Raw genomic sequence first — 19149 nt, 5'->3', positions numbered from 1 at the left:
TTAATGTCAGCTTGATTGATCCATTTGAAATTTCAACTGCTTCTTACTGATATTATCTTTTTAATTTGTGAGCAATATATCTCCTTTTTAACTAGCTAGCCTTTCTACCGTTGAAGGATGACAAACTGCTTCCTGTGATAGGTGACAAACTGAATCAAATATAAAAATAGCTCAGCACTGTTTACTGATTCTCTGTCTTTTTATTAAACAATGTAGAAAGATAAAAATTAATAAATATATAAAAAGAGATTATTTAAAATTTTCCATGTTGAGGACAACAATATACACCTTAGTTTACATGGAATTTACATCTAGCACCATCAATAGGAATTGGGAAAATAACATTTTGTAGATGGGTTGGTCTATATAATTACATTGTGGGTCACGTGATCTATATTTTTCAAATGAACGTTCCGTTCCCAGGGAAACTGCAATAAACTTGTTTTGTTGTCTGCCAAACACAGGTGTTGTCATTTTTGATTAAGAGAGGCCATAAAAATGATGATTGAACTTTGGTGCTGTGACTCACTCAGGAAATTACCAAATGTCCATATTTAGTAGGTGCAATTTTCCATTTGCCACTGATGCATATCAATCTCAACACAATAGTCATGCCATCGTTTCAGATATAAACTATACTATACGACAATAAAAAGTTAAATTATATTAGACTGAATATGTTTAGGACGGCCCCGCAGATAAGTGGTTCGCATGTCGGTCTCACAGCTCTAGGGTCCTGGGTTCAAACCCCAGCTAAGTCCACCAGAGTGGAGTTTGCATGTTCTCCCTAAGCCTGAGTGGGTTTTCTCCAGGTACTCCAGTTCTATCCACATTCCAAGGACATGCATAGTAAGCTAATTGGATATTCTAAATTGCTAGGTTTGGGTTTGAATCGTTGTCCATCTGCATTGAAAATTTCTACAGGATTAAAAAAGTAAAGTATTGAAGTGGAAGGTAAAGAAAAAATACCTTCAAATATATAAAATATGCACATAAGCCAGTTCACCACTAGCAGGTGACTTTGAAGTTCCTTTTCGCTTGAGGCCATTGCTGCTGAATAAACAACATTCTATTTTATTCATTTCGTCAACATCCAGGAAAAAGAGGATAAGTGTCTTATAATGTGACTTTCACTTTTATTACTGAATGACAGGCAAATGCCATCAATAACTTCATGGCTTCACCAATCAAATTGTCTGTAGGCTCATTTGAGCCATGTTATCTGTAAGTACATGGACCTGTGGCTCCACCCTTGTGGCAAAGCCCTGCCCAGGCCATCACATCTGTGACTAACGTCCCAATCACCCCTCCTCCAATCAAAATTCACCCTCCGTCCTTATTTAGACCCTTTTAATTGTCAGTCCATCTTGATTCTTAACTTTGACTCCCTTGACTACCTGTGATTGTTAATGCTGCTGCAATGAAGTCCTTAGTTTCTTTAGAAAGAACATTGTTTAGTGTTAAGTAAAGTTGGATTGCCCCATCTTCACCTGATATTGTGAGTATGTTACTCCTTGTTATATTGAGTATTTATGTTGACAAAGTTAATGATTTTGGGTTGCATAGGGGCACTTGAGGTCGGTTTTGACACCCAGGGGTATACATAGTTTGTTGCAGGTTGAGTGGTTAGCGCGTCGGCCTCACAGTGGGGGACCTGGGTTCGAATCCCGGTCGGTCCACCTGTGTGGAGTTTGCATGTTCTTCACGGGCCTGTGTGGGTTTTCTCCAGGAACTTCAGTTTCCTCCCACATTCCAAATACATGCATGGTAGGCTGATTGGACACTGTAAATTGCCCCTATTGCCACCAATGCAGGGTGTCCTTTCTGGTCTGAAGTCAGCTGGGATTGGCTCCAGCACCCCCTGTGGCCTCAATCAGGATAAAGTGGTTAAGAAAATGAGATGAGTATTTTGACACCATTTGAAGGGGTCAGTCTATTTAAATTCTCATCAAGGGGGTGAAAAAGGCCATGTTATTGGATGGCTTTAATCATCAATTGCACTAAGGGGTTGGTTAACAGTCTTTACATTTATTTTTTGTCAATCATTTTAAGAATGCATGTTTTTGATGTATGGAATGTTTAAAAATGGAAATAAAGGCAGTAGACTTGGAATGCACAATCTAAATACAAGCCAGTCTTTTTCATTATTATGAGAACAAAATAGCTATATTTTTTATTCATGAGTTCTAATACTTCCCTGGAAAAGCATCTCTCTTCCAATTAGTTCCAATTTGCCACTACATTTTCAACCTTTTTTTTTTTTCACTAACAGAAGTGTAATGTGCACACCTCTCTTGTGTACATAGTGTTAATTTGACTCGTCGTGGAAATTAATCATGATCCTGTGTTGATTAAAATGCTGTCTAGAAAATGTAAACAATTAAACATTTTGAATGGGTCAGGATTATGGTGGACGAGGAAATTGTTTGTGATTAATGGCTTTGTTCCTTTCATGGAATCATTTTTTTTTCTGCTGCACAATTTAAGTTACTAAACAAATAAGTTATGGATCATCTCCATTTGAACCATGTGGCTTATTGATGGGTTTTTTTTCGACAAAAGTTTCACGTTCTCTCATTAAAAATAATACAAATTATTACTTTTTTTTTCCATTTACCTCGCACTATATAGTAATGATACCATAGATTGTTATCCATCTCGGCTTCATAGATGGATTGACATCTCAGCTACTTGATGATATATATTAATAGGCCTCCATTTGATGCTATTTACAGCTACAAAAGAACAATTTGAAAAGAATAGATATCCATTGTATGAAATGCTGAAAGAATACGATGCGTGTACTATGGCTTGTCGTCCTCTACAAGTCTGGAGTGGGAATATGGTCCTATAAGCCTGATTATGTGCTAAATCTGTTGTAATATGTTCTGCATGAAAGAGTCTTTAATATTGCTGGTCAAAAGGACTAAAGAAAGTATAAAATTAAACTTCAATTTGACAATTGTGCTTGGGAACAAGACCTCATGTTTGATGGAATGCCTTGACACAGTCCAGTCTGACTTTGCAGTTGCTTTATCATGTTTTGCAGTGTATTCTGATTCATTTTAATCAACTCATAAAATATATTTAATAAGCTTTGCAAGATAAGAGCTGATGCAATGTTCTGCTTGATATTTTCATTATTGTTTATTCATCCATGCACATTTTAAATTACTGTAGTTGTTTTCTCATTCTCTCCCTCTTTATCTTTCTCTTTTTTTTTAATAATACAGGTCAGTCAAAGGTGAATAACTGCTTTTCTCATACTGGATATGAAAAACAATGACAGTCATGTGGGTGTCTTTATAAAAAAATATTCCGGCTGGACTTTGCAATTGTTGTGATCCCTGAAGCAAATAATTGAATACAAATATTAAAATAATATTGAGAAACTTTGATAAATTCCTTATGAGATGCCTTGCCCTTTGTATGGAACTTATTAACTTGTAGTGTATTTAGTTTTATTGGTTTGGGTATGGACTTGATTATAATAAATACAAGAATAAACACAATAATAAACAAGCATTATAGACACAGAAGTTTACATCAAAACTTTTTTCCTATATGGAAATTAGTGGGATATTTTAGTCCTATCTTTTAATAAGTATATACACTTAAGAACTGAACTTTGTCATATCTACAATATATGCAAATATGAAGATAAAACTTAGATCCTAGTCAGTGTTCCCTGTCAGTATTTCATCCTGCATTTGGTCAGTAATGAGAACCATTTCCTCTAAATAATTTATGAAACATTTCTGCCATATGTCATTATATTTCAATAGTGATTTTAATATTGATGTACATCTATAGGAGAAATATAATTGATTACTTTTAACTTGGAAGAGGAGACCAGAAGAAAAATAGATGAGTCGTCTAGTTTTCAGAACAGAAGCTTGTCTTAAGTGCTCGGACACAAGAGATTTTACACATGACATGGTTATGTCAGAAAAATACTGATTCTGTCACTTGATGTGTATATGTTGTAGCGAAGAATGATGGCTTGGGTATTGAAATGGCTTATCCCCCTCCCACTAGCACCGAAGTTTCAATAGTTATTAAAGAAAATGTTTTTCTTTGGTAATAATTCTAATAGTTAAATGGTTAAATTAGATTTTCTCAATTAAACAGAGAATTTTTGACCCAAATATTTATTGTTCTGATTTTATGTTTACAAAAGATTTCCTTTTCTTTTCCACCAGCCAATAATTAAATAATTTCTTTGTCTTCATGCCGGTAGCCACAGCTCTGTAGCTTGTTGGCCCCTTTGTTTTCTGATTATAAATGCAACGTTTATATATAATAACACATTATAAATTCTTCATGGTGAAACAAAGCAACCTGAAGGGAAACCACATGGTGAGCTGTCAACATTTAAATTGTGGTTGCACTATGATTTTTTTAGCCACAACTCTTAATTGCTTCATTAATGCAAGATCTGCTTATACCTATTCTATATTTAGGACAAGAATTGGAATTTTTCAAATGTAATAAAAGTGAAAAACATAGTATTCAAATAGACATAGACTGCAATGCATTTCAGCTTCTTTTTGAAAATAGTTCTCATTAATTAGTTTTACCAATTTATATCAGATTTATGCAGATGTCAATCAGTAAAGAAGTGCCAAAGTAAAGGAAGGTTATTACCATGGTACAACCTCTACAACTCTTCAAAATGAGTGTGCCAAACCAACTCCTCAAATTTTGACCTTTTCTACAAAGTAGCAGAGGACTTCATTTATCATGGAATGATGTCTATTTTAAAATGCACTGACACTGACATTTTCCCAGTATCCTTCAAGATCCACTGAGACGTTGGTGATCTGAATCACCCCAATGTGATACTCAGTCAGAGATGTAAGAAACATCAATGAAGCATCATTATAGAGAAGAGCCTTTGAAAAATAAATCAGCCACACAGACTTTGTGGGGCCTGCGTGACTTTGGTGTTAAAATGACATACTACAGTAGATAAAGAATAAATAAAGAAGCCACATAAGTAGATGAAAGCCAATGTAAATGACAAATCAAATCCACAAATCATCTAAATCTGTGAGCTAAATAATTCCAGCTAAACTATGTAATCATAATAGAATTTTAATGTGCTCATTTACCTATTAATTTTACTGCAGGAGTACTTGTATTTGAAACTCTGTACCATTTATCATGCCATATAATCACACCAGATTTCTAGTTTGGGTGAATAGATTCTCTTTGGGATTACTATCCATTGATCTAACATCATTTTGAATAAAAAATTAAACTGTGCATCTCCATAAAAGTCGAAACATAGCCTGTGAGAAATATTTTTGCAGTAATTATCTTTAAAGAGAGGGTATTTATGGTATCAATTTTATAAATGACAAAGTAAGGCACTTTTAACCTTTATAAATCAACAGAACTATGAAATTAAGAACAGATTACTTTGTACTGTTGGGCTTCTATTTATTTGGAGTATACTACAAGTTAGATATAAAACATTAAGCCATATTCAATTAAAGTGGCATGAATCATAACAAAGCTGGAAATGCTATACTCTAGCTAAGTCACTATATAACCGCATTCAACTGTTATGACCTTAGCAGTAATGAGCTAGTTCAACTATCTGGGTTTATTGTGGCTACTGTGGGTTGGTTATTGTTACCTGATTTTAAACACAGAGCTTCCGTTACTGCTTTTTAAACCTTACAGACAATCATGATTTTCCTCCTCCTGCCCCATCTCTGACAGATTATAACAATGATACAAAAAAGTATAAAAGTACATTTAAAAAAAGTAAAAGCAGAGTATTTACATTATTCCACAACACCAAAGCTGTCTCCCCTATGCTTAACTCTGACATCTATCTGAGCTTTTGTTTTGTAATATATCATGAAACTGAGTTCAACAGTTTTGGCTTCAATTTACTGAAACTCAACTGTAGTTTGAAATCTTGATCTGTTAAAAAAGAAAAAGGCAATTCTCCCATAGTCATCATACAATAATGTAGAAGCCAATTTATACTTTGTTCGGCTGCTACTGCAGGTGAGAGACAAACAAGATCATTCATAAAATTAACTGTTTTTGCATTGACCACTCAAATTTAACACATACATCAACAACCTTCCCTCTGTTCTAAAAACGCCATTTTTTCTTCATAATTTAAATCAGTGACTGCCATTGACAGCAACAAACGTCTGTAACGAATGTTCAGACCTGATTAAAAATGACAAATGACATCAAAAATCCCCCAATTTCTCATTAACTCTTTTACTATCCAAAGTCTCTCACACCATGAGGCATATTTCTCTTCAGTTCATCTTTACCCTCTGGAAGTTGGATTTTTCATGAGCTTGAGACAATTTTGTCATTTCGCTGAAATATTTATAGGGCAAAGCTGCCGTGAGACATGGAAAAGTGTGAATATGGAGCTAAATGAAAAAGTGCTGGTAATATTTCATGGCATATCTTTAGGTGTTGGAATCATTAGGATAAAAAATGTATACATTTCATTTTTTTTCTTTGTCTGTTTGCTTGCCTAATTCAAATGTGGTACATAATTGGCTGGCTTTTCTTTCGTTTTTTTTCAAAGAATGGCCTCTTAAACCTTGGTTTTTGTCTAAGTCTCATGGGTTGTTGTAAAAAATCTAATAGGTACATTCTCTGCTTGTGTTTTTGTGGTCATTAGTCTTTTGCAGTTAAAACAACGACTTTGATATTTAATGTAACATAAAAAAAATTCACTACTGTATCTTCATGTCCCAATCCACTTAAGATGTTGTTAAATTGCTCACATTTCCCTCCATTTGTGGAGCTCTTCCTCTAACTAAATGAAAACCCTTAAGATTAATCTTCCATTCAAAGCACAGAGAAGCACTTCAATAAAGTTTACCTCCCAATAAATGGAACACCTAGTTTTCAATTACATCTTTTGAAACTGACCGATTAATGAACGTGTGTGATGGCTTATAATGTCAATATTAAATCAATTTTTTGAAGGATACAACTTGATGAAGATCATGTTTCTATGCCACTGCCTATGATAGACATTTAATCAATTTATACCAGGAGAGACTTCATTTAATCTGTGAGGACTGGTTGTGAATGCTCATCTTGCATTAAGCATGCAGGACACCCAATCCATTTTAACTGGGAAAGGGGAATAGACAGTCATTCATTTTGACTGGCAAAAAGTACTGAAACACTAAATCATAATCTGCTTCATCGTCCGTTTGTTTTATACTCTGCTTCACCTAACCTGTGGAAACCAATAAATATTTTACCCCTGACAAAAATGTAAAAACGTGCATGTTAAAGACTGCAACCGCAAGCATACATGCCCATTTGTTAACTAATATACAGTATATATATATCTTCAATTTAATCATTGCTGATACAAACAAATCAGATCGATACATATGCTTCCCTAAGACATATTGATCAAATCGCAATGTGTAAGGCTCGTGTGGCTTCATGTAAGACAGTAGGAGTTTGAACTGCATTTTTGTTTTGACTGTTCCATCAAGATTTACTGCAAATAGCACACTGCCAAAACCATGATGGTTTTTCAACAATCTGGCAGCAATAAACAGCACATTTTCCGGGTCTGGACAATATGATTTAGAAATAGATTTTCAGTTTTTCTTTGGCGTGAAATCATTTTAATTTTGTGCATTTTCCCCCATTCCTTTACGCCCCAATGGGTTTGTCCTATTTCTCTCAACTCATTGCCTGCCATTGGCAGCACATGACGTCAAATTTCAAATGGGAGGACAAGCAACACATTTGTTATCAGCCCTCCCAGTTCAAATGGAATACTTGATGTCTTCTAATGCCAAACTTATTTAGACTCACACAAGGATGAAGAGTCACATGATTGGAAGTCAATGAAATAATGAATAACAAACAGACTAGCAAAAACATCTCAATAAATAATTGTGTTTGAGCACCATAACTTCTTTTAATGTTCTCCTTTATTCTATTCTGCAGTAATTGCTTGTTCTCTGCTAAAGACATAGTTATGGTCATTAAAGAAACTAGACCAATTATTGTACTGTACATGCAATGCACATTGACTTGGCTTCTGCAATTTAAAAAAAACTGACAATTGTTCTGGCTCATTTGAAAGGATTGATGGTGGTTGTTGGTGTGTTGTTATACATTGCAAGATATCACAAGGAGAGGTCTCAAAGAACTCTTGAAGATATTAATAGAGCTCATTCAAGTGGTATATCGTGAGTGTATATTTGACCTGCTGTTAGTTGGGTTAGGTTGATGGAAAAATATGAGTCCCTGCAGACAAGATGGTTTTGCTGTCACTTCCTATTTTTCTCTAATTGCCTTGTTACGCATCTTACTACAAATTAGCGGATGTGCTAGGCAGGCAGACAGGCACAGTGTGTGCTACATACTAATGTTCTTGCACTGAGCACTACAATATGCGGCTCAAAAAGAACGGTGCAAATTTAAAAGTGCTAGTCGGAAAGCTAAAAATAAAAAATCTAAATACCGTATTTTTTGGACTAAAATAGTGTGTTTTTGCCACAAATGATCAGTGCACCTTATGTATGAAATGTGGTTGAGCTTAAATCGTTGGCTGCCATTGACGGCACTCAACGTCCAATACATTTTTACCACGAAGACAATTTCTAAAATTCATTTGCCTATTGTGGGTGGGAAATTGCATAAAACAAAAGACCAAAAACGATATGGTGATACTTCCCCTTCACGAAATACATCAGTTTTGAAAAAGCATGAAGAAATAACGTATTTTTCTTCTGATTTATTCCCTTCAGAGTTGAATTGAAGATAGTTAAGATAAATTGCTAATCTGGGGCCCAGATCTCTACCTCCATTTTCTTTGTCATTTGAATTCTCAGCATACCAGTGGGGAAGGTGAAAATGATTTGGGGACCATTAACGCTGCCCCATGTTGCTGTGCCAGTAAAACCGAAAGGCCATTAGGACACTTGGCCAAGGTAATTGCAGCCATATTGTACATAATTTGGCATCTGATATCTATCAATGTTAAAGATCCTGGCATTCAAACTGTGATCATGTGGCTGGTGAGGAAGGAGGAAATTATTATTTTAGATCACATCTTTGGAAATGATCTTTCAACATTTACAGCATGTTAATTTAACTCCCCTATAAAGTTAAAATGTCCACAAATTCAATCTTTGTTGCAAAGAAGTATCTAGTAGCAGTTTTGGGTCAAATACACATGGGAAAAACTCATTTACTTCGAGTGCAGCTGTAACATTGTAAAAAAAATAAAGATACCCTCCACATTTTCAGTAAAAAAATACTTGGTGGGATGTTTGATATTCCTTTTCTGCCAAATGGGCCAATTTCCTTTACTTATAATATAGAGCTTTAAAGGTTACTTAAAAGCCTCCAAAAGAAAATAACCTTATCAAAATCAGTCTCATGATAAGTATGACAAACTTTATTAAGGGTATACTTGCTGGGATTTTAATATTGGAGTTTTTTTTTGCCTTTCTTAAGAAAGACCTTGTTTCCATGTATGCAGTTAACACATTTTGAGTTCTTTAGACCACAATATTAATATTTATTATATAAGTAAGTGTGCCCTAAGGCTCCAAAATGTTAGACAAGTGTAAGCAGTGTTGAAAGTTTCCTTAAGCACCATTATATCACTAAGGATAGTTAAAGTGAAGCTGCCCTCAACTGACTTTTCTCTTTCTAAGTGCACACCAAAGAGTTCTATTTATCCACTCCCTAGGATCCTAAAAAAAACATCTAATAGTAGTTTCAGTGTTACCGTGCTTTATTTTAATAGTAGAAAGTACAGTTTAAGGTTGGCATACATTCAATTTGGCATCTGTACTACCACTAAAGGATTCTCATTTTTCAGATAACTTTGTGAAATATTTGAACCACTTTTAAAAAATAGAATATATATAACTCACAGGTTTGTAAAATGTTGATTTTACTGATTCTGAACAATTGCCCTGCTCTGAATTTGTCTTTCATTTTGCCTATGGATGGCAGTAAAGATTGAATTTAGGACTTTAATTTGTTGAGGAGGGTCCAACTTTCTATTCTTTAATTGATGTTTGTAGAGATAATATTTTGGATGAAACACTTTCCAAGCGTCCTTGGGCAAGATACCAAACCCCTAAAGCATGTGAATGAGTGCAGATAAGCCTGTAAATGTTGTAATAGTGTATATAAAAAGCTTTATATATATGTACACTGTAAGTGCTTTCGATTTAACATTCAAGTGTCCTCAGTGTGAACTAGTAGCACATTTTTTATTGCAATATTATGACTTTATTCTCCAAAGATTACATTTTCCCTTTTTTCCCGCAGTTCCTTTCTAGTAAGTACAAATCAAACTCAAACCTAACAAGACACCATCAATGTTGTTGCAGTTTTAAAAATTCCCCTTGATCACAGTACAATAATGCTGACTAAGATTAATGACAGGTATTACAAGCCAGCACACAAGATGTTAGTTTTCTAATTATTAATCTGCTTTCTCCTGACAAAACTAATTTATTTTGATGGGCAAACCAGAACAGCAAAAAAAAAACATCATAGGACACTCTTTTAACTTATTCACTTTTAGTGACAACGCTAGACATCCAATTAATTTTGACTGTGACAAGCTGGTATGTTCAATGGCACTGAAACATTAAATCCTTTAAAGGGTTACTTGTTGGCTACCATTGACGGCATAAGATGTCTAATCCATTCTGAATGGTAAAGGCAAATGAACAGATTTTCATTTGACCCTCCTTTGCAAAATGAATTGGACATCTTGGAACGTTAGTGGAATGGGAAGATGAGCATTCACAGCCATTTTTTCCTAGTTAAAATATAGTGGATGTTGATTGCTGTCAAATATGGGTAGTAATATATTTTAGGGTACTCTCTTCTTGCACATTTTAAGGCATTTCTTCTTAATTGTAGGACATTTGTAGGTCTCCACCAGTAGTTTTTGTGGCTTTTTGCAGGCCACTTTGATATCGGGTCATTTTTCTTACTAGAAATCAATCACATTTGAAATTAAAGGCAATGTTTTCATAATTTTGGTGGAAGCATGTGCTTTTTAATTCAAATAGGACTAACTTTTGTGCAGCTCAATTTCAAGAATAAATACATTTGTGAAATTTGTAACATATTTGAAACTGAAAATCTTTCGTTCTTTAGAATGAAAACAAAGCAAAGCCTGTGTCCTATTTTTGGAATATTTCAAAGTTGGAATTATGAGAATTGGTCAAAGTGTGTGCTTTGTGGTGAAGAATTGGAGTGGAAACAAATAATGGGAGCTTAGTAGTTTTGCAAATAATTGAGACCTGGCTGTATACATTTTATATATATAAAAAAACGGATGAATTAGTGGTAATTGTAGAAAATGTTAAGATTTTTTTACTTTCTGTTTATTTATAGTATTCCATTGCAAATACGACACCACTGATTTGTTGCCATTTCAAATTTTCTGTATGAGCTCTTGGAAGTCACACCAACAGAAAATACTAATGCTGTATGCTACAACTCACCAGCTGTTGCAGTGCAATCTAGAACTTGTCAGGTATTGCTACCAGTTCCACTAGATTGATTGGAGCAGAAAAACTGTAGCATGCAGCAGAATGATAATATATAAATGCAATATGTTTACAATGGAACAATGATTATTAGTTGGTATTATTTCAACATTATAATAAGCTGACCTTTAATTTATCATAAAAATAATAATATAGTTATCAAAACATTTAAAAGTGTAGTTTTTTTCAGGAAAATTCCAGAAACTGCTAACATAAAATCATTTTAGATATATTTTTTGTAATACATTTGAAAAAAAATATGATTTGAAAAGAATGAGAAGCACTGTAATAAGTACTAGTATAAGGGACATATTTCCCATGGAATTGATAGAAAAAAAATCCCCGATAAACAAACTTGGGACGCAATTTTCTTTGTCAAACCTATACAAGAGTATAAAACCAGAAATATTTCATGGATGATACTACCTTGAAACTGCCCATCTGTAAGAGCTGCCTATCCTGAAAAGATCGTACTGCTCTCGGTTTTTGTATACAGGACCATTTATTGTGTTGCAGGGATCGTAAAGTGTGCTTCCTTCATATTACTGGATGGAGTAATATCAGACAGGGAAGAAGAATGGTTCAGATAAAGATTACATTTCTGAGGGCTTGTTGAGGAAGAGAACAGTAATATACAATTGGAGATATTTGTATGCTCTGTGCAAAAAGGAAATGATGGCCATATTCCACAGATTTTCCACTGCTGCGCCATCAACCAGTTAATAACACCATTTAGAGAAAATTGTAGGGAGAAGAAGCAATCTCTTATCATGGTAGGACATATTTCTACCATGTTGTCTTATGTGGCTTATCTATCAAGGTTTTTACCTGTATTTATCAGCCTCCTCTTATTTTCGTCATCCCACTTTTCAAATTGGAATTATGCCTTTACACATTTTTGCAAAATGTCTCCTTTTCTGTAGAATACACTTTTTAATGGTAATAATGTCACATACAATATGACAATATAATTTTTTTTTTGTCCAGTTGTTTTGTGCGGAACTTTATTTTGGAATATACTTGGTCAGAAAGGGTTAAATTACAATTGAATGCAGTTATGATGTCTAGTGTGCGTGTGTCTGTTTCTTTCATCTGACAAATCTGTTTCGTGGCTCAGTGGAACAATTTCAGAATGCGGACAGATAAATTGATCAATCTGAGAAATTGATAGAATAAAACATTGTCCCTTGCTTCAAATACCACTGGGAAATCATCGAATCGTACTCGAAACATAAATCACAGATAAGGCAGACACACTGCAGTACAGTTTTAATCAGGCATGATGTCAGAGGAGATATCACATGGTAAAATACACCCAAAAAAGAAAAAAAATACACAAAATAAGCATATGGGAAAACACCACGGAAATTTACCGGTTACATATAATAACCAGGTCCCACCAATAGTTTTGATAGTAAAAAAAAAAAAAAGCTAAACACTAGGGACACTATAGGACAAAATGTAGATTTGTAATTGAGCAAGATTGGAACGTCATATATAAATTTGTGGTCTTTTCATCCTACAATTTGTACCACACAGGGTAATGGTGTTCAGTTACATATTTAAAGAGCACCAAGAGAGACACTTTATTATGCGTTGTTCTTCTTTTAAAAGGGATCAAAAAGATAGATATAAATAATAGAAATAAGTTGCTGTGGTAGCTTTGGAATCTGATGTCCTTACAATGCTCATCTTGTTCCACATGGTGTGACTGAGACAGCTTAAAGCGATGGTTATCATCTACACTGTGAAAAGATCTACAATGTTAAGGACAAGAGCAGAACAATGGTATTATTATGCTTGCATGTGCCCCGAACAAGCCAAAAATGCATTTGATCAGGAGATATCAATGCTGTATTACGCCTGTTTAAATCCTCTCAATATCAAGACACAAGACTAACACATTGGCAATGTCACTTACTGACGATGGGTCAATGATTACTGAGAAATATCCAATAAAAGGCCTTTGACTAACAAGGAGTCTCAACATTATGACATATTTGTAAATCCCTCACTTTAAAGTCAATAAATGCCTTATGACCAAATATCCAAATACTTAAGTCCATCTACTCTGGGGACTGGTAAATTTGTTACAGTCAATTTTCCTCACATTAACCCGTCCCGTCAGGGATCGGCGTTTTATTCTTAAAAGTTTACAGCCCTCATAAAAACAAAGTGGGCATCTTTGAAGCAATGATGTCCATTTTGAGAGTCTTCACTCTCCCACGAGGTAATGGGGACAATCAAGTTGAAAGCAGCTTTACGACAAGTAAACACACTTATTTCAACAAAACAATATATTAGAGAAACAAGAGCACTGAGAGTGCAAACCTCTTAGGTGTAAAGATAAGATAATACTACGCTTCAGAGACATTTATTTGAAAGTGGCTGTGAATGAACGTTTGTGTTTTTGCCCTCCCTCTTCAAATGGATTGGTGGTCTGAAAACTCCATACAGTGAGAACCCAGCTAGGATCAAACCCTCGACCACAGAACCGTGAGGCTGACACGCTAACCACGCGTCAGCTGGGCCGTCCAAGTATTTCCATTTTTAACAATGTAGTGCTTGCATTCCTTTGCAATTGAGCAAGAATGTCTAAGTACAACTCTGCTTTTGAGGTACACACTCTTAAGTGGATGTCAAGTAAATCCCTACAGTCTATTGGCTTTCTCGTGAGCTCCATTCCAATGGGACCACAGGACTTGCATCAAATTTGAACTATCTTGTCCATCTTCTCAGTAGATTTATTCAGTTGATATTTTCGACACGATCTCATGTGATGTTTAGGCCAGGAATAGTAGATGCAGAATGAATAATTCAGACATATTCTTGTCATCCTTAAGTTACTTAGTTACTAAGGCACATTTAATGATATTTGTTGTTTAGAGAATTGCATTAGCATGTACGTGAACTCATGAGATGAGTTAAACTGGTAAGCCAAGTCAATTATATTTGTCAAAGTCAGAGCAACCATGAGTTAACCCATACTTATAAATGAACAATGTTGGGATTTTTCAAAGCTGTGATCTGCCAAATGCTTATCTGCTTTTCTGCTGTGCCCAAAAAACCTAATGTGATGTGCATTCAAACAAACTAACATCTTCTGACCATGTCACGACTCCACCTGCTCAACCCACACATACTCACCGGTCCTTGTGCCGGCGAATTGCTTCTGCTCTTGTCATGTTAAATAAAATGCTTTCAGGAGCGGGTTTGATTTTTAAGTTTGTTTGCCTACAACTTGTACAAAAAAAAAATCCACTGTTGTTTTATATCACATACCATATAATATACTCTTAAACCGTTCATTTTTTTTTTCGAGTCGAAGACAAATTTTCACTGATATAATATAGTATTACAAATGTGCTAGCATATAAACACCAATGTATATTGCAAAATCCTTGAACCACAAAAACAGAATAGTATGAATTTAAATGACCAAATGTTTTAAATTTACAAAATTGTAAACAGTGTTCAGATTGCATCAACATTGTGATCTGGATAGTTGTATTAAATCTAAAACTCAACTTTCCTTCGTCACCATGACAAATTCAGAGAGACACAATCATACGGCCAGCAGGAATCGATCGTGCGCCTTTCCGCTCTGAAGTCAGGCGAGTGAACCCATGAGAAATTTGTTTCAGGAAAAAAAAAAAATATTGTGCAGTTTTAAACCAGATGCAGTGACACTTTTTCGACGATTGGTGCAAGGCAATGCCCCAGCTGCAAACTCCACCTGTCCAATCCGTATTAGACAGTTTGTGCCACTAACTACTTGACGTTGAAATTAGGAATAAAAAAACTAGACGACTTATATAATTGGGGATAAAAATGGGGGGAGGATTCTTGTGCACCCCCAAATGGGTTGCCCAATGGGCGATGGCCTACATTGCTCATAGCAAAAACCGACAATGGCCTCAAGGTGCCTACAGTATCTGCAAATAACTAGACAGTAACCTGTGTGCTTGCTAGCATGCATGTTCCATTTTATTCCTGCTACCTTGTTTTCATGTTCAGGCTGTCACTTGTCAGTGCGGCTTGTCAGTTAAACACCTGAGGAACTAATCAACAGTATTTGCCCGTCTTGCTACTCTTGTCATCTGCCAGAGTGATGTTTATGCAACCGCAAAAAAAGATTTTTCCCTTGCAGAGATTGTGATTCTGTTGGGTTTTAAATCTCACTGACCAAGTGAGCAACATGTTTAACTGGGCAAACATTATTATAATACTGTGCATAACTCATTGGATTCCATTTCACTAGGAGGGGCTAAAGAAAATTATTTCTGAAAAAATCCCATTTAAAGGAATGGATGTCTATTGTTGGCAATGGCAAACCAAAATATGTATGGCCCATGTATATAATATTTTGCTGTGAGATTTGAATTATTTTTGTTTGTATTTTGTGAGCAGAGCTTGCCTTTGGCTGCTATTGACGGCAATAGATGTCCAATACATTTTAACTGGGAGATCGAAGTAGTAAAACAATAAGTCGTTTTAATATCAATATCACTACCACAATACATACAATGAGACCTAAGCTCGCAGTGGAGGATAACAGCTCGCTTGTTTTCAACAAATTTCAAGTTCCAATGACAAATTTTTACATTTCTGGCCCTTTGAGGCATATTATCTTCTCTGAATAGTACCCTATAAATAAACCTTCTAAGCTTCAGCCAAGTTTTACACACTGTCAAACAACATCCTTTTTTTATAAGTCAGTGATGTGGTGAATGAGCCCTCTGGGGCAGTATGAAATAAATGTAAGCTTGTTTTGTTTGCTTCTGTGTATTCTCCTAATGCCTTGCTGTAGGCTTATAATGTATGTCCAACAGTAGGGTAACATTTTTTCCTCGCGAAGTAGGGGCTTTATCAAATGTTAATTGCATCTTTCTGGAACATAGCGTACCGAGAATGAGTTTTATAGATTGCACCGTTCAGCCGATGTACAGAATTTCCTCCACTCTATGCTTGCTTTTAGCATCTTTACCAAGTTTTTGCTTCAAATCTCAGCAATCCTATGCTAAATAGAAGTTATAAGAATATTGCAGTATTTTATTTGCATTTAAATCTTTGACATATACCTTATCTGGAAATATACATTTTAAAAATTCCATATTTTAAAGAAATCACTTCTTTTTCCCTGAGACATTCAAAGAACAGCCTTTGGATCTCCTTTTCACAGCTACAGTATGGCCATTCTTTAACAGAAATCTTGCTTGGATGAATTTATTTCCACTTTATCCTTAAAAATCTTATAGGCAATAAAATGAACGCTTTGAGCCAGAAATTGAGTGAAATTGTATCATGAAACCAGTATGAAATTTGAAAAAAAGATAAGAGTTTAACCTTTTAGTTTATTTTACTCCCCTAAAAAGTATTTATGTGCACGGGCAAGATAAAGATAAATGAAAAGCTCATATTTTGTCAATCATAAAATGGATCATCGAAAGATCTCTAAAAAGGTTTACATACTTTTTTGAGGCTACAAAATGTGTTTGATATAGGTTTGACTATGTACTACTCATACAATCATTTTTTTTCCAATTAAAGTCATTTGGTCAACGGAGAGTAACATCTTACCAATTTTTGTAGACTAATGTTAGTAGCAGCATAAACTGGGGCCCACAATGTATCATTTTCTGATGATTTGCTAACTGTTAATTTTTGTATGAAATCCACAGTCCAAACCTAATTTTAATAGACTTCAATTAGTTCACTCCCAAGGCAAATGACACACACACCCCTGTTATGTCGACAGAAGGGTTGAGCCATTGGGATGATTTCAATGGAGGTCCAGACTGGCATCCATCTGGACTGACTGTTGCTTGCAGTGACTAAATGGTTTTCATTTCTCTGGAGAGAACTGGGTGGAAAAAAGGGTGGAACATATTGAAGGATTAAAAGGTTCTTATATTCCATCTTTTGTTAGTTATCATTAACAGTTTGTATACAGTTTGTTCTACTGTAGTGCGTACCACGATGTTAATGGCAAGGTTAGGCATTTGCCTTGCAAACAAAAACCAAATGAACGGATGAAAAAAGATTTTTTTCCATTCAATTTTATTATACATTTGCTTCCAATGAAGTACAAGAAGACCTTGCCCGCCATTATTATCATACTTGCTTGCAATGAAGTATAAGCTTTGCCTCTCAAAGCCTTGTTTAGTCTAAACAAAGAGACGCTGTGCCACCTAGTAGCACTCGTCAAGGTTGACTCAAGGACCAGCAGTGAGCCCTCAACCAATGACATCTGTTACTATTTTGCAACAAAGTGAAAGTTCACAAACATAATTAACATGCTGTAATCCTAAAGAAAACATGACAATTAAAGATGAACGACCACAAGGCAAGATTGAAAGTCACGACCTTTGTTGTGCGAGGAAAAATTGCTAAGCAGAAATCCACTGTGTTGTCCCCATTTGATTGTGTTGCTGTCTTTGTGCACTTTGTTTGCTCACTTGTTTCACATGACCTTATTCCACCTTTTTTTGTCAATTAAATTACAGCATGCCAATAGATTCTACCCAGCTCTCTGTGGTTACTGTGAAATCTATTTATAACTCTAAGAAATGTTCTTGTTGTGTTGGCTTGTATGTTCCGAAATGTACATGCATGCTGCATTTGCTTGTACGTATAATATTCAGTTCAAGTGAGATTTCTAACTCAACCAGAGTCTGGAGTTACAGGAGGATAACTCGAGCCTGATCACAATGTCTTGAGCATCTGACAGTTCCCTGCTGAGAAAAACATCTTTGTGCTGGAACAACTTTGTTACTCACTCAACCTGGCTCGCTGTGGTATATTTCTCTTTCCAAGCTTAAGAGTGTCGTCAAAAGGACCTGGTTTAAAGAGGTGACAACATCAAGATGGCAGTAATAAAAGAAATGAGGAATGCTTGCAAGGGTGCATTAAGGCATTGCAAGGAAAGTGTGTTAGCCTCAAGGGGGAATACTTCTAAAGGGAACATATTCAGTTTCTATTTTGGATTTAAAATTGATCATTTGTGATACTAGTTTATGAAATTCTCTAACAACACCCACACATTTGCAGTGTTAGAATCTATTTCTTGTTTGATACTATCATTCTAAACATGATATATCACTTTCCTGTTGTTCTTGAAATCCTTACATTGTCATTCACCAATGTGCACCTCAATACATGCGGAATAAATTACTATTTGCACTTGTAGTATATATTTCCAGGAACACATCAACGCACCTGTGTGATAGTCTTGGTTGCCAGCAACACACATTTTGATTCTAAGTACGCATCTGCAATGCAAGATGATAATGACCCACTTTTTTAATGTTCTCCCTGATGGCACTACCTGCATTTACTTTCTCATCCTGTAAGCGTGGAAAGATTGATCAGTCAGAAAAACTTTCATGGAGAGTACAAGAAACTCCAATTGTTGGTTAAAATTCACAATAAAGTTTGATTTGACTATAGTCAAAAGAAAATGATGTAACATAGTGACATCATAGAGCAGCACTCACACCTCAACAGAAGGCCTGATAATTTGTCAATAGAAAATGATATCCATGATTGTTTTTTGTAACTCAGACATGTATATTCACTGAAAGTTGCAAGGATTTTA

At 35.2% G+C, this 19149-nt stretch overlaps 1 protein-coding gene across 2 annotated transcripts in view; it reads left to right on the top strand.

Annotated features, from left to right (window-relative positions):
• The first annotated feature begins 1373 nt into the window (after positions 1-1373).
• Positions 1374-19149, top strand: part of ikzf2 (IKAROS family zinc finger 2) — a 39966-nt gene continuing 22190 nt past the window's right edge. For both annotated transcript variants that reach the window (XM_077728729.1, XM_077728726.1), the window contains exon 1: positions 1374-1498. The gene's annotated coding sequence lies outside the window, so the exon portion shown is untranslated. The remainder of the gene's footprint in view (positions 1499-19149) is intronic.

Source organism: Stigmatopora nigra, chromosome 11 (genome assembly GCF_051989575.1).
Source record: "Stigmatopora nigra isolate UIUO_SnigA chromosome 11, RoL_Snig_1.1, whole genome shotgun sequence".
NCBI classification, from domain to species: domain Eukaryota; kingdom Metazoa; phylum Chordata; class Actinopteri; order Syngnathiformes; family Syngnathidae; genus Stigmatopora; species Stigmatopora nigra.
The sequence above is the reverse complement of the archived record's forward strand: the minus strand, read 5'-3'. Positions and strand labels throughout refer to the sequence as shown.